Genomic DNA, 16,357 nt, shown 5'->3' on the forward strand with positions numbered 1-16,357 from the left:
CAAAGTGAACACAACAGAAAGGGCACACCAGGGCCGGGGTTGACTCAGCAGCTTAAATGAGTCGCGATAAAGTATCAAATTGAGAAAATGAATTTCGACTTCAGAATAATTGGTAACTGTGAGTCAACCTAAAGAGAACTAACGAGAAAGGGGCAGGCCAGGCATTTTTATGTTTTAGCATAAAAGATGCCTTGTTGTATCGAGTTGGCCCGCTAACACCTGGCAACTCCCGGGGGTTCAAGCCCGTGATGAAAGTTGGAGCGGGCTAGGGATGACGCTAGCTCTGCAGTACGGCGTCCTGGGTGGTCCGGGAAAGACGCCACGAACTTCTGGGGGCGGCGACCTTCGCAGAGGCTTCTGGGATCGGGCCCGGTGTGGTTACTGCCGCTACTGTTGCCGATGCTCCCGGAGACCACACGGCTGGGCCGGTCAGCAGCAGGGAAGAGGACAAAGCAGGATGTCGCGGCCGGTCTTTCCGGCTCAAGGTTATAAACCTCTAGCTGCCAAAGACATAAAGAGATGGGAACTGAAGTGAGGAGATTGGGGGTTAGGGGGGTGGATGAGAACGGACCGAACTCCCGGCGACTTTTGATGACGCCACAGTGAGGCGGGTCGCTGTTTCCGGTGTGCTAGCCTTTGGGTTTGTTTTGTTCTGTCGTTTTAGGTTAGGGATCAGAGAGATACAAGGATGGACACTAAAAGATGAAGCCAAGTAAGAACTGGGCAAGAAACTGTTGCTGACCAGTACTCACACATCTAGATCATGTTCGTATGAAACTATCTGGGCCCTTTGGTTTCAGATTCATTCTGTCTCTGTTGGGATGGTTATTTTGAGCTACAAATTAACAAAGGCTGCTCTTGCTGTGTTCAGTGGATTCCATAATCCGCTGTGAGCTGAGTGGGGGGTTGGAGGAGCAGGGTTTATTTTTACACTTCACATTCTAACAATTGTCATTTACATTTGAATTGGAACAGTTAGAGCACAAAGAGTTAGCGACCTGTAGATTGCCCTGAGGGAAGGGTTGGCAGAGTGCTCTCTTTCACATCTTTTGGATAGAAAATAAAGCAAACTTTTCCTCCAGGTATGTTTTTCCTCAGGACTTTTAGCTCTTGGTGCAGCTATTTGGAGGGAGTGGGGAGTGGGAGCGATCAAGTAATACTTAAGGCCAAAGAAGTTTATTGCTGGTGAGAGAATTTGATATTCAGAAGCAGGACCCCTTTTGGAAAATCTGACTTAACCTGAGGTCAGAATCCACTGTTGGACTTGGATCCTGTCTGTAATCTGCTTAGGACATCATAACACTCTGAGCATTTGAAATTCTTCTGTGCTAGTTCTTTGTTTAATAAGCCAAGTCAATTGACAGCATGTAATCACAAAGTCTCCAAAACCTTAAGCAAACTTTTAAAGATTTTGAACGGCCAGACATCTTGATGCTTTATTAATGAGAGAAGCAAGAATGAAGCAGGTTACTGCTTCTTAGATTCTTCCAGGCATTCAATTTCTCCGAGGGACTTGTTTAGATACAGACTGCTGCTTTGCTAATAAGAGTTCTTTCATCCATTTGTGTGTGTGTGTGTGTGTGTGTACGCGCGCGCGCGCGCGTGCGTGCGTGTGCATGACGTTTCCTAAAATTTAAATTTCTAACAATTTGCAGGAAACAGCACTGGCCATAGGACTATCCTTGGAAAACTGTTGAGCTCCCATTCCTAGCCAACCTGTGTCTCACATGTGTATCAGCATAGTTATGAATGTGGCCCAGCACATTTTCTAGATCACAACTTTATGCCACAGTGCCAAACATTTGAACACACCCTGCAACAGAGGTGACATATAAACTTGAAAGTGTTACTGGAGGCCTTCAGTTCTAATTCCAAGTAGTGTTCTTGCTGATGAGGATTAAAATGCTCCCTCACATTAACAAGAAAAATATTTATGTATACAGGACAGAATTTCGTCAGTTTTAATTAAAACTGAGGAAAGACCTTCTCAGTCTGTCCCAACCTTGACAGTAGCAGTGTTACAGATTATAGAAAAGATGATGCAAATATCAGAAACTATATGTCCATAGGTTGACTTTTAGACTCAGGTTACAAGAACTGGGCAGTGGGTCTTCTTCCCTGTACCAAGTCCCAGGTACCAGGGCCTTTGGGTTGATCCATTCCCACTACCCATGTGGTATTGTGGGAATCCTAATTCCTGGGGACCCATACCAGTGGGGAGCTGTAGGAAGCCCAGAACACTCCCGAATGGATTTTATTTATATGTGACATGAAAAAAAAATGTGTGTTTGGTTATGCATACTGATACCTGTGTGTTACAAGAGTCAACCTTGTATCATTCCTTAAGCACTATCCACCTTCATTTTGTTTTGCTTGTTTGTTTTTCGAGACGGGGTCTTATGTAGCTCTGTCTGATCTCAAACTTAAAATGATCTGCCTGTCTCTGCCTCTGCTTTAGGCAGGGACTAAAGGTGTGCACCTCCACACCCTGGTTCACCTCGGTTTTTGAGATAGGGTCTCCTACAGGCCTGGGAGTTCATCAGTCAAGCTAGGCTGGCTATCCAGGAAGTTCCAGGGATTTGTATATCTCTGCCCCTAAGTGGTAAGACCAGCACACACACTGTAGTTTTAGGTAAGTTCTGGGGGGTTGAACTCAGGTCCTCTTGCCTGTGTGGCAAGGACTGAGTGCTCTATCTCCCCAGCTTAAAAGAAACGGCTTATCATTACTAGAGACTGGTATCATATGCCTGTAATTTCAGCACTTGGGAAGCAGAGAAAGGAAGATCAATTTAAAGGCAAAGGAGACCTTGCCTGAAACAAAAACAAACAAACAAAAAATACAAATAAATCAACTATTTATACTTCTACCAATAGTGATACTGATAACGATAGCAGAGACCAGCAGAGGACATTCTTAAAGCTGAAAAGAAAGTCTTTCTTGTCAGTTGGCAGCTGCACCAGGCACTTGCCCAAATCATGCAGCCCTGAACCTTACAGCCCTTTTGTCTTTTATGCACAAAATACATATCTTGGTTGTCACACTTCGGATATCAAGAAACAGAAATACAGAAGCCAAAAAACAGGGTTATTACATTTTGGGACTTTCTTGGAACTACAGACTTAGATCTTTGATGGATTAGGTCTCTTTTCCCATTTTGGCAGATATTAGGGCCTGTTTGTTGGGTTTGAAGATGCCTCTAACATGGTGTCAGTTGTACTAAGGTCTGGGGGCCTGTTAGAAGTCTATTGAGGTTTTCTAGTCATTTCAATTTTTTTTTCCTACTGTATATAGAATTGACTTCCTTAGACTGCTATCAAACCTCTTAGTAGGTATATTTCAACTTTCTTCTTCTCTGGATGTTGTGTCTATATTTTTGTTTTCTTTGCTGTGCAGAAGTGCCTTAACTTGGAATAATCCTGTTTATCTGTGGTTACTTTTCTTGCTTTGGGGTTCAAATCCAAAAATCTTTGTAGACAGTGTCATGCTGTTTTATTTCTTATTGGGTAATTGTTTTAGAGTTGAGGAGTGGGGCTCTAACAAACCGGATGGCTTTGCATTGTTTAGGTCTGTAATCTCATCACTTGGGACTGTGAGGTGGAAAAGTAACTGTGGATTTGACGGCAGGCAGGGATACATGTTGACTTCCTACCTAAAAATAAAACAACAACAAGCACAAACATAATAGAATAGTGAGGATTCTATAGCAGAAACTAATATTGTGAAACATCTCTGTTGCTTAGGTATATGATGAAAGTCAAGCAAAAAAAGCTGCAGTGCCAGGGTTAATACGTAGAACATAGCACATTGAAAGTGGAGGTTGAATCAGCAGCTAAAATGGCTCACAATATACTACTGCTCACTGAAAAGGAAAATGAATTCCTACTTCAGTGATGATACAAGTGTACCTCAAACACAGATTTAGGGAAATATTAACAAATAAAAATAGGGCAGGCCAGGCATTTTTTATGTTTAAGCATAAAAGATTCCTGGATTCAGGAACCATTTGCCCAGGAACCCCACAAGGTCAAACCGAGATTGGAGGTCAGAACAGGCTTGAAAGGTGTGATGTGAATTCCTGGCTCTGTATCAGGTGTAAGCTTCCAGTTTAGCAGACTTCCCTGAGGGCTTTGGGCTGAGACAAAGAGACCACAGCTGGCAGAAGAAAGGATCTGGCGAGGCACTCCCAGCTGAAAGAGTGCAGAGACCTGGGGGCCAAAGTTAGAGGTGACTACAAGGACGAAGGGGAAGATTTGAGACCAGTGATGCCGTCTCATAAGGTGGCAGCATGTCAATGTTTCTGGTGGGTTGATGAGACTGGAGCATTTTCAGGTTATTATTGGTGAGTTGCTAGCAGGGTCTAAGGGAGGGCAGCAGTGGACAGAGTAAGAGAAGATCAGCAAATCAGGAAGTGCTGGCCAGAATACACGTATTTGCGTAGTGTTTAGATAGAATGAATTTAGAGCCTTGGTTTCCGAGTGCCAGACTGGCTGCTCTTGTGAGTACTGTATTTGAAGCTCTGGATGAGCCAAAGGAGTAACACTTTATTTTTGCTCTTTGCAGCATACCAGTTGCCATCTGCTTTGTAGCAAGACATAAAAATAATGGTTTGGAGCATGATGCATATTGTGTCAGGAAGATTTATTCTGGAGGAGTCTGGAACAGGAACTTTAGTGTGAGGCATAAACATATTTTGGGATTAAAGTAAGTAAAACTTTCCTTTAATCATATTCTGACAAATTTAGGTTTCTCTGTACCAACTTGGACTGACAGGGTAAAACTTTTGTCTCAAAACAACTTAACTCTGGCCTACATAATAGCAGGACCCCTGTGGAAGAATCTTATTTTATTTGATGATAGAATAGTGTTTCCTATTTCATGTAGAGCCTATACTCTCTAATCAGGAAAGCAAAACAGGAACTCAAGGATGAGCTTAGCTTACATGAAAGTTTGAAATCATTCACATTTTTTCAAATTTGCAACTGTGAACTGTATGCCAGACCCAAACCCTAATCACAATTTAGATTATTTTGAATAATTCCACCTCTCCTTTGGTTCACCAGAGAAAACAACTGTAGTTCAAGCCATCTTCAGTTAGTGCTTCTCAAATTTCTCTGTGCCTCCAAACCAACAGTACAAAATGCTGGGTTGGTCAGTTGTAGGGTAGGTACCTGAATGTTAATTGCAAATAAATTTTCTGGAAGCGCCACTACTATTATGATTTACTATACAGAACTGACATTGGGGAACCTGTTACTAGCCCACAGCCATAAGGCCTGGACTAGATGAGGATGCTCTTCCACATTAACATAAATAAATTGCTAAAGCAACATTATGTATATATACATAGATATGAGCATGATATTTTTAAAGGTTGTTTTAAAAATTATACTTGTTGGTGTTTGTGTCTCTGTGTGGGTATGTGCACATGACTACCAGCACCCTTAGAGGTCAGAGGTGTTGCATCCTCTGGAGCTAAAGTTATAGGCAATTGTGAGCCACCTGATGTGGGTGCTGGAAATTAAACTCAGGTTCTTTGGAAGGTCAACAAGTGTTTTTAACTGCTGAGCCATTTCTTCAGCTCCTATGAATTTTAATGTACCTATATTTTTTGGCAGAATCTGGGGAACCAAAAGTTCTTAGTTTGTCTCACATTTTCCTCAGTGGTGTTAAAAGAGAAAAAAAAGGAAATAAAATTCAAGAAATGGGCATTTGTGGAATAAGCTGTGGATTCACTAATCAGAACTAGGAAATTAGTATTGCTCCTGGTGTCAGGGCTATTGGCTGTGGTTCATTTTCACTCTGAGAATGACATTTCCCTTAGTAACCCTGATTCCTAGCTCCTCTTATACAGGACCTCTGTAGGGAAGGCTACACAGATATGAATGATAACCCACTAGAGAGGAAGGCATTTAAATATAGTTTGTTTTCATAGTGCACAGAAACTTTTGACTTTTTTTACACTATTTTCTTGTGCATTGAAAAGTTGTGTATGTATCTGGGGTCACAGTATGTATGATATATGTACCATATGGAGTGATGAAATCAAGAGAACTAACTTATCTGACACCTAAAATACTGGTGGTTTCTGATATTAACATTTGAAATGTTTCCTTAGCAATTTTGAAACATGTAGCTCCCTGTTGCTATTAGTAATCCCCATCCATTGTGGTAATGTCAAAAATTCCTCCTGTCTAATTGAAGATTCAGCCTTGATTACCATCTTTTCTTTCTCATTAATCTCCATTCTCCATACCCTGCAGGTACATCATTCAGCTCTGCTACCACGGATATGATTGGCTTAGAGAAGATTGAAACTTTGTCCTTCTGTGCAGGCCTGGCTGTTTTCACTTCATACTTGTTTCCTGTATGCTGTTGCAAATGGAAGAGTTTCCTTCCTTTGGTGTGGCAGGGTAAGTGCGTATGTGCAGACACGCATCTGCATGGGATCCCTTTTATTGTAGGCACATATGCATTGCTTGTTTTGTATGGTGGTTTCCTCCAAATGGAAACATGTCCAGGAGGGTGTGGGAAGTCTCCTGGGCAGCAAATGTCTGGGAGAACAGAAAATTGGGAGATTTTTTTGAGGGCCTCCCTAGCTGTATGAAAAGGAGTACACAACTGCTAGGTGTGGAGACTGGGGAAGCCAACTTCACAGAGATGAGCTGCTCGGATAATCAAGCTACCTGCAAGCTGGAAAGCACTCCAGGGTTATTAGCAGCTTTGGTAACTATCAGCCGTGTTGAGGTGGGCTTTGGTGATGGAGCTGCTTTTGAGTCACTTCTCCTCCTTGTAAGTACCTCCTCACTCATGGTGCTGTTAGTAGCTCCAGTAAAAACTGGTTCAATAGTCTGACTTTGGTGCAGTGGTTACTTTAGACTGTTGTAAGTTCCCTTTCTGAGGTGGCTAGACATGTGGTTGTGTCTCCTTAGTAAAAAACTCTGGCTGTAAAAAGTAAGTCTCCCATGTCATACTTCAGGCCATATATACAATTTTGTTCTTTAGATAGGGTCTGTTGTTGGTCTGGAACCCTTCCTTTGTGGAAGCATGACCCCAGGGGATGTGCCCATCTTTACCTCATAGCCCTGGGCCAATATTTTTAAAAAGATTAGTTTTACTTTAGTGTATGAGTGTTCTGGACACTGTATGCATGCCTGGGCGTCGGGGAGGAGAGTTTCAGAGTTACAGTTTAGAGCCACCATGTGCTCTGTAGTGCTGAAGCATCTCTCCAGCCTCATGGGCAGCATTTCTTTGTGTGTGTGTCCCAGTGGGTGTCCACTCTACAGGTAGTGGAACCTGGGAGAATGGAACCAGTAAACGAGGCAGATCGAAGTCTCATGCAATAGCTAACTTTATTCAGAGCATCAAACAATTTATGCTCTAAGGGTTACGGGACATGACTAAAGTTCTCATGAGTTTAAATTTTTACAATCACAACTGTAAGCCACATGTGGCAAAGCATGTTTTTCCATAGAGGCATATAAAGGATAGTTTAAACATTTAATTGGATAACAGCTGCAAGTACTAATGAGTAATCTAATGTAAACTCAGCCCTATTTGCTACACCTGGGAGGAGCATGCACGCACATTCCATGAACAGTTTGTTTTCTTGGAGTGTTCTCACTAGCACTCAGAATTCTCCTCACATGACTGCATTCCTGGTCTCTGTTCAGACGTATGTGTGCATGCGCGTGTGCGTGCCTGTGTGCATGCACACAGATACCACACACACACACACACACACACACACACACACACACGAACACACATATGCACCATATGGAGGACAGAGATTGATTTTGGATATCTTCAATATCATATTTTTAAGACAGAATCACACACTGAATAAGGAGGTCATGATTCACTTAGTCTGACTGGCCAGTGCACCCTAGAGCTTCTGTTGTTCTGTTTCTCCAAGGGTGGGATTACTAGTTACCCTTCCAGGAGTTTTGTGTGGATTTTGGGCGTTGGATTTAGATGCTTACCAGACAAGCACTTTACAGATTGAGACCTTGCCATAGTCACCTGGCCCAGTCTTTTGTAGTTGGGTCCTGGGGAGAGCATTACGTTCCTTGTTCTTGCAGTGCAGTCGTTTTATGGCCTTTATCACTTCAGCAACAGAGCAAACCAGTCTCAGAATTTACTTCTTTTTGAAGACTGTCAGGTGTTCTGTTTTGTGTGTGTGTGTATGTGTATGTGTGTACACACAATTTTCTTCATCCATCTTGTGACAAATGATTGATTTTGCCATTTTTATAATGTTTAAGTCAGTATTGATATGTATCCCTTCTCTTCCAGTTACCAATTTCATATCATTTCTATATAAAAAATTCCAGGCTAGGAACATAGCCCAGTGATGGAACTCTTACCTGGCATGTGCCTGGATTCATAAAAAGCACAATGAAAGTGAGATTTACATACATATAATGTAGTCATTATAGTCTTTTAGTTTTTTTTAAATAACATAATTAGTAAGGGAAGTTCTAATTTCCCCTATAATCTGCATGAGTTCCCTAGTCCCTAAATTCTCCAACACTTATCTGTGTCTCTGAATTTTTCTCTCTCAAAATCTTCAGCTACCACATCTTCACCTATCCAGAGGAGTTTTGATTTGATGGAGCCCCATAGATTGGTGTATGCACTTATTCCTTTTGTGGTAAGGTCAAAACAACTCCTTAAAATGTTAATTGATCTATAATTTTCTAACTCTGTTTGTGTCTAGCATTTTTACAGTTTGTCTTATGTAACAAAGTGAATTTGTTCCTTTTGATCATTATTGTATGCTTTGAATTGTAGTGGTAACATGGTCTTTCTAAATTAAGAAGAAGTGATTTTCTGCCATTGTGGACTTCTTTAGTGGTTTGTGCTCAAAGTGAAGAACACAAAATACCTGGTTTGTATTAAAATCCCCTGTGCATTTCTGTTTATAGTAGAACTAATAGTTGTACTTAACCCATCATCCATCGACAACAAAGGGTGTTGTCTACTTTCTGGTACTAAGCTATATGTAAAGTAAGAATCAGAAAGACGGAGTAATTGGCCCAGAAACTGTATTAGGAGTCAGTATTTAGAAAGCCATGTAGGGAGTTTTGTTTTCAGCCTGCTAAAGATCTCCCCACCATAGAAGACAAAAATCACTGTAAGGAGTCAAAAGCAGATCAAAAGTATTACTGTGGCCAACCTTCCTTTAAAGCCCTCATTTTAGAGACTGGTTCTTAATAGTCTCCTGGAAAATGGCAGATAATTACATCTGCCTTTTACACCCCCTCGCCAACCTGAAAATGGTCAGAACAGATTATCAATTAAGCTGTCTTCTTTTCAGGTTGCTTTCCAGATCATTGTCCAGGCAAGTTATAAAACAAAGGAAAGCCCACAGATACACAACAAAGAAAAGCAAAGAAATCCATGGAACCAGGCACAGTAGAGTAATCAAAACACTCAGAAGGAGCAGGTCTCCATTTGCTATCTAACAGTTCCCAGTTCAGTGAGGAGCACGTGGTGCTAATGTGTAAAATTTAAAATAAAATAAATGAGACAGCTTAAAAAGAGAAAAGTCAGGTAGTCAACAAAAAGCCAAAGCAATTAAAAAGGGCTGCAATGGCATGTGCCTGTTGTCTCAGTACTTGGACTACCTGTTTCAAGTCCAGCCTAGGCTGAAGAGTGAGTTTTAGGGTTGCTAGAGCAACACAGTAAGTTGCTATATAGCAAATACTCTCCTTCTCCCAGTTTACATGCTTACTTAGGGACAGATTGACCAATCAGTTACAGAAATGTGGTTTAATACATCTGTGTTTACAAGGTATGCTGAAAAAATCTGGTAGTAACCTGGAGAGGCTCCTGACTTAGATAGGAATCTTGCTGTCTACATTGTTCTGATTGTCATTTCATTAAACAGAGGCAATCAGAACACAAAGAGTAAGAATAAATATGTTACTTATTATTTGGATGGTCATTCTTTTGTTCTACCCAGATACCAAACTTAGTAACAATGAGAGTGACCTCAAGGACTGCTGTTCTGGCATTTGGTGCTTAGCAGTGGTTGCTGTGGCAGGTGGAAGAAAGCATCAGTTCTTGGGTACCTAGTTTGCCACCCTACAAGTGCTATGTAGCTCTTAAGTGGTCAAAGAAAGTGGCATTCTTTGTCCCTTGGTTATAACTGGCTTAATTAAAGCATTCAAATAAGCATATGTATTGGGGTTCCTCAGTCTTTAAAAAAATGATGTCTGTAATCATGTGCATGCTATGGCATACTGGTAGAGGTCAGAGGACAGGTTGGTGGACTTGATTATTTTTTTTTCTTTCATCACGAGTCCTGGGGCTTGAACTTAGGCTGTCAGGTTGAGCCACATCCCTGGTCTTCTGCAGAATCTACTACAGTTGTTTTGTAGGCTCACTATGTTGGGATTCCTTAACCTGTAACTCAGGCCCATGTCATAGCTCTTTATGGGTCTGATTCCTTTGGCTGTAGGTTTTTCACAGCCCTTGGGAACTCTCCTAGTGACTAGGACTTGCCTTTCTGGCTTTTTATAGGCCTTTGTGTTTCTTCACCATTAACTCTTCACCCTGCCTTATTTCTCATTCGGCAGCCTTACTTCCTGGTCTGGCCACTCTGGAGGTCTTCACCTTCTTCATCTTCAGCTGTTAACAGCTAGCCATCATTCTTGGCCTCACAGCTTCCACTTGGATGCACTTGTTCCTCACTCTTGCTGCTGCTTTGTGTTATCAGCTCAGCTTACACTACAAAACTGAGGTAAGAACAGACCACTTGACAGAAGTTTGTTATTAGACCTGATGTTACCACATCATAAGAAAGGACAGGAAAGTTTAAGCTCTTAACCTTCCTAATGCTGAGACCCTTTAATACAGTTCCTCACGTTGTGGTGACCCCCAACCATAAAATTATTTTCATGGCTACTGAATAAGTAATTTGCTACTGTTTGAATTGGAATGTAAATATACAGGATATCTGATATGTGACCACAAAGGGGTTGTGGCCCACAGGTTGAGAACTGCTGATGTAAACTAACTAGTGAGACCAAGCAACCTGTTTACACATACAGAGCCACTGAGGCTTGTTTTAGACCATTCATCACCAGAACTTAAAACCAGTGACAGAAGTCCGCTTTCTTCATCACTGAGGGAAGGGCACTCCCTGTAGTCTATGTAGAAATAGTTTATGGTCATCTAAGGTTCACTATGGCCTATGATAGCAAAACGACTTGTAAAGTTTCAGACAACACTGAGTACATTTAGGATCAGGGGAAATAAGCTGGGACTGTCATATAATTTTCTTAAGGGATCCCTAGAATATTCCAAAGGTCTGTTGCTGGCATAAGAGTAGTCCAGCTATGTGACTGACAGTCCTTTTGTTCAAGATAATCAAGACAGCAAGAGAGAGTTGAACGGTTGACAATTAGAGACTTTGATTCCCCTATCTGCAATTGTCTTATTTTCAGGAAAATTAAAATCAGAAAGTCCTCACACTGTAAACTTAATAATTTATCATTCATATTGATAGTGACTTTTTCAGTGATTAACATGTTCTTCAGTCAGAGGCTAGAAAACCTACTAAGGACCACCAGACTACCTTGGTAACAAGGTTTGGCACAGTTCTTTGAAATCATGATTCAACAGGTTTTAAAAACAGAATCAAGACAAAAATATCCTCAAGGAAAATTTCCTCCAGGTCTTGAGTATTCCTAGTTTTATACCAATGTGCAGCCACTTGGGAGAACTGAGCAGCATGTAAGTCCAAACTAGTTTTTTGTTTGTTTGTTTGGTTGAGGGTGTTTCTCACATCATGGAAAAATTTAAGTAAGGAACCCTGCCTTACCCAGCCACCAAGGTCTCTCCTCAAAGGTACAGCCTGTGACACTGAGTTAGATCAACACAATACAGAAATCTTAAATTTGCTGGTCTGATGATTTGACATATTTGTGTGTACTTCAGTTTTGCAAAGAACTCATTTCACATCAGGGAATTGTGTACCTGCCAGAAAATTTTAATTCTGAATTATACAGCCTAGTGCCTTATAAACCAGAAAATCAGTACTATTTTGCAAGCATTCTAAGTCAGTGATTCTCAAATTCTCCATGCTTCTACAAAGCCAGTTAAAGCATAGGCCACTGGGTTCCCTACAGAGGGAAATGCTAATATTGCTAAGTTTAGGATCATACTAAGAAATGTATCTAAACCATCATGAGCTAAATGATTTGTTTTCTTGATATCCAGTTTTTTGAGTTCTTTATATATTTTGAATATTGGCCTACTGTCAGATGTGGAGTTGGTAAAGAAAAGATCTTTTCCAATTCTGTAGGCTGGTATTTTGTCCTATTGAAGGTGTCCTTTACCTTACAGAAGCTTTTCAGTTTCATGAGGTTCCATTTATTAATTGTTGATTTTGGTTCCTGTGCTATAGATGTTCTGTTCAGGAAGTTGTCTCCTGTGCCAATATTTCTTCTATCGGATTTAGTTTATCTGGTTTTATGTTGAGACCTTTGATTCATTTGGAAGTGAGCTTTATGCATGGTATAAGTATGGATCTATTTGCATTCTTCTGTATGTTGACATCTAGGTAGACCAGCACCGTTTGTTGAAGATGCTGTCCTTGTTTTCAGTGTGTATTTCTGACATCTTTATAAAAGAAAAATCAAGTGTCTATAAGTATGTGGATTTATGTCTGAGTCTTCAATTTGATTCACAATAGCTATCTTTAAAGGATGTAATTTACAATAAGGTTTAAAGATTAAGTAGATCTTAAAATTAAATAAAAAGTTCCTTTGGGTTTTTGAGACAGGGTCTCATGTAACCTAGGCTGGCTAGTAGCTCCATATATAGCTGAAAATACCCTTGACTTCTTATTCCTCTGTCTCTACCGCCCAAGTGCTAGGACTATAAGCATGCACCACAAGTTAAAAATATATGAGCTTCTTTTATTATACAAAATTTCTGTTGTTAATGAAATTGTAAAGTAGCTATAGTGCATTATTTTTATTTAAGGATTATAGAAGACTGCTATATAGTAAAACTCAAGGCTACAAGAATTACGGCCCTAATAAGTATAATTTATTTATTGTTTTTGCCAGTAAATCTTTCTTTGGATAACTTTAGAAAAAACTACAGAGAGAATTCTCTGTAGGCCATTTTTTCTTTAGCGGTTGTGTTGAAATTTCTTGACTTCAGCAGGAAAGGCAAACTAGGTCCTATAATATAGGGCTTGAGACCAGCTGATCCCTGTTCACCTTCTTAACCGGAGGTGAGGGGGGCAACCCAAGAGCTCCAGCCCCCATGGGACCTCAGACTGGGATCTCCCCATGCCTGGATTGGAGGTCTGTGGCTTCCCATAGCCCGGCATTCGCCCACCGTGTGGAGTGAACTCAGTCAAATTCCCCATGCTTCTGACCCCTGAGCCGAAGTTCCAGCCACCTGGGGTGACAGAAACGTGGGACCCACAACTCAGCCCAACAGCCATGCCCACGCTCGAGCTACAGCCCCACACATATATGCATGCCTTGTTCCCCTGGAAACTGGAATAGGCAGTCAGCTCCCTTATAACTGAAGTTACAGACAGTTGTGATCCACCATGTGGATACTAGGAATTGAATTTAGGGTCCCTGAAAGGTCAATAAGTGCTTTTAGCCACTGAGTCATCTCTCCAGCCCCTTCTTTGCCTTTTTATGTTCCCATAATTTCCATGGCTTTTTATTCTGTGTCAGACTCAAGTTAACAAACTTGTCTTTCTCCTAACGTCAAGCAGGAGGATTCTTGCCCTGGATCATTTCATTGACAAGTCAGGCACTTCTTGGGGGCTCCTTACTAAAGGATATATCTGTGGATGGTTAGGCACATTGCCAGCAGTCAGACCTGGTTGAAATTATCACAGAGAAAATGACAGATGGATTTTGTTGCATACTGCATAGAAAACTTTTTACTTTCATTTGTATCTCCATGAATATTAATAAATTCAATATGTTAATGAGGTTCAATTTAATGTTATGTTACATATATAGAATGTGGAATTGTCAATGTGGGCAGTGAGATTCATCCCAGATACTTGATTATGCCATTGAAAACTATTTCAGGGTGAGCTTTAATGAAGCATGCTAGAGAGCTTTTGAAGAAGGGATACTGACTTAGCACATACTGCAAATTTAATGGGGGCAATCAAAGGAGCCATATATGCATAAACTGCCCAGAGGATATAATTTTTTAGTTCAAGGACTAAGCAACATTTAAAAGCTAGACATAAAATTAAATGAGAGAAAAAAATATGAGCCGTTTTTTTTATTTTACTGAAATAAATTTCTTTTCCAAATGTAATTGTTAAAGTGTTTTTATCAGTTGTCCTATTCTGGATTCACAGCAACAAGTACTAATATAGTTAACTTCAAGATCACAACCAATAAGGTAACCAGTTCATTTGTTGTTTTTACCAAACTTGTTTGAGCTGTCTTTGGGAAACAGGACATTATTTCTGCAGGCAGCTTATATTTCCTCACTGTGCTGAGATTTCTTATTTTTCGATTCTGGGATGAAGTGCTTCTTCCCTCGTCATCTCCATCCTTTTCTCTGATTTTTAAGCTTGTCTCAGAATGATTCAGTCAAGCAAATTAATATAACCGTTATCTGACATATTTAGTTTATCTGATATGAACATTAGAAATATAGTCACAGTAATTTTCAAAGCTCAATACTCTTTTATTACCATAGTGATTATACTGATAAGAGATCTCAAAAATCTTTCCTCTGGGGCTGGAGAGATGGCTCAGCAGTTAAAACACTGGATGCACTTGCAGAGGATCCAGGTTCGATTTCCCAGTTCCCATAACGGAGCTCACAACTGTGTAATTCCTGTTACAGGTGATCCAGTGCTCTCTTCTAGCCTTTTCAGGTACCAAGTACACATGTGGTACACAAACTTACAGGCAGTCAAAGCACTTACACACAAAAAATAATTAAGTGAAAGTGATTGTTAAAACTCATTTCTCAGCAGGGCAGTGGTGGTGCACGCCTTTAATCCCAGCACTTGGGAGACAGGCAGGTGGATTTCTGAGTTCGAGTCCACCCTGGTCTACAGAGTGAGTTCCAGGACAGCCAGGGCTACACAGAGAAACCCTGTCTCGAAAAACAAAACAAACAAACAAAAAAAACAAACCCCTCATTTCTCCTATCTAATAGAACCTTTTCATATTTTGATCACACCTCTTCACCCTCCCACCCCTACCTTCTACTTCCCAATCACCACTGCTCTAGTTTCTGTCTATGACTGTAATGGATTTAGATTTCACAAAGGTAAGAACATGCAGTATTTATATTTCTTTAAAAGCCTAGCTTGTTTCTCTTCATGTAGGAAGTATCTGTAAATGTACCTTGTGTTAAGTCCTTTTTCCTTTGAGACACAGTCCCACTATGTAGTCCTGAAATGACCTGAAACTGGCTCTAGAGACCAGGTTTGCCTATAACTCACAGATAGCCTTCTGCTTCTGCTTCCCAAGTGCTGGGATTAAAGTCCTGTGCAGCCATACCATGCTCTGTCTCAGCTCTAGAAGCAGAGACTTTGAGTTCAAAACAAGTAGAAAGTTTTACACCACTGTGTTTCAGACTTTTTAATTAATCACGTTTTTATTAAATTTTTTAAATCAATTAATTTAATTTAAAAAACATAAACAACTGGGAGAGTGTATTTAACAATTACCAAAATGTTGTTGGGGGTTAAATGAACAATAAATGTGTAAGCACTGTTCCATTGTCTACAGCTCCTAGATTAGCTCTAATAATTTATTATTTACTCCAATAATATATAATCTGTGAGATAATACTGTCATTTTCATGAATTATAATTTCTAGTTCAGTCTATTGCTTCTTTTCTTGTTAGCACATTACAGGTATATATTGCTAGTATGCCCACACTCCAGAAGAAGAAGCAATGGAATAGCAGGCTTCAAAGTTTTGCTTAAGATGTCTGGCCCTGTGTTTCAGGCATGCAGGGAGATTTAGGTATGAGACACAAAACTGGGAAACAGAGTAGAAAGTTACAGATTCAAGATGAACACATCAGAAACGACAAATTGAAAGTCAGGGTTGGTTCAGCAGCTTAAATGAATCACAATAAACTGTTCCTATAAGAAAATTACGTCTCACATCAGAATGATTGGTAAGCTTCCAAATCAGCCCAGAACACAAATTGGTGGAAAGGTTCAACAGATGAAAAAGGGACAGGCCCAGCTCTTGTTTTGGCATAAAAGATTGTACAAGAACAAGTTGGCCGTGCCCTGGCCCTATAGCCAATTCCAGGTCATTTCAATGCCCTGAAACTCCCAGGGATCCTGTCTAGAGTTTGGAGATGGCTGGAGAATCAGG

The 16,357-nt window shown here is 40.5% G+C and overlaps 1 long non-coding RNA gene across 6 annotated transcripts in view; it reads left to right on the forward strand.

Annotated features, from left to right (window-relative positions):
- The first annotated feature begins 363 nt into the window (after positions 1-363).
- LOC114623641 overlaps positions 364-16,357 on the forward strand; it is a 36,830-nt gene continuing 20,836 nt past the window's right edge. For 3 of the 6 annotated variants that reach the window (XR_003711797.1, XR_003711799.1, XR_003711796.1), the window contains exons 1-6: positions 364-485; positions 665-765; positions 4,562-4,702; positions 6,262-6,411; positions 8,575-8,654; positions 10,585-10,748. This is a non-coding gene — a long non-coding RNA (uncharacterized LOC114623641). Of the gene's footprint in view, positions 486-613; positions 766-972; positions 1,083-4,561; positions 4,703-6,261; positions 6,412-8,574; positions 8,655-10,584; positions 10,749-16,357 lie in introns of those variants that run through there. The other 3 variants (XR_003711800.1, XR_003711798.1, XR_003711801.1) reach the window with 3 other exon arrangements.

Source organism: Grammomys surdaster, unplaced genomic scaffold, assembly GCF_004785775.1.
Source record: "Grammomys surdaster isolate TR1022 unplaced genomic scaffold, NIH_TR_1.0 200, whole genome shotgun sequence".
Taxonomy (NCBI): Eukaryota; Metazoa; Chordata; class Mammalia; order Rodentia; family Muridae; genus Grammomys; species Grammomys surdaster.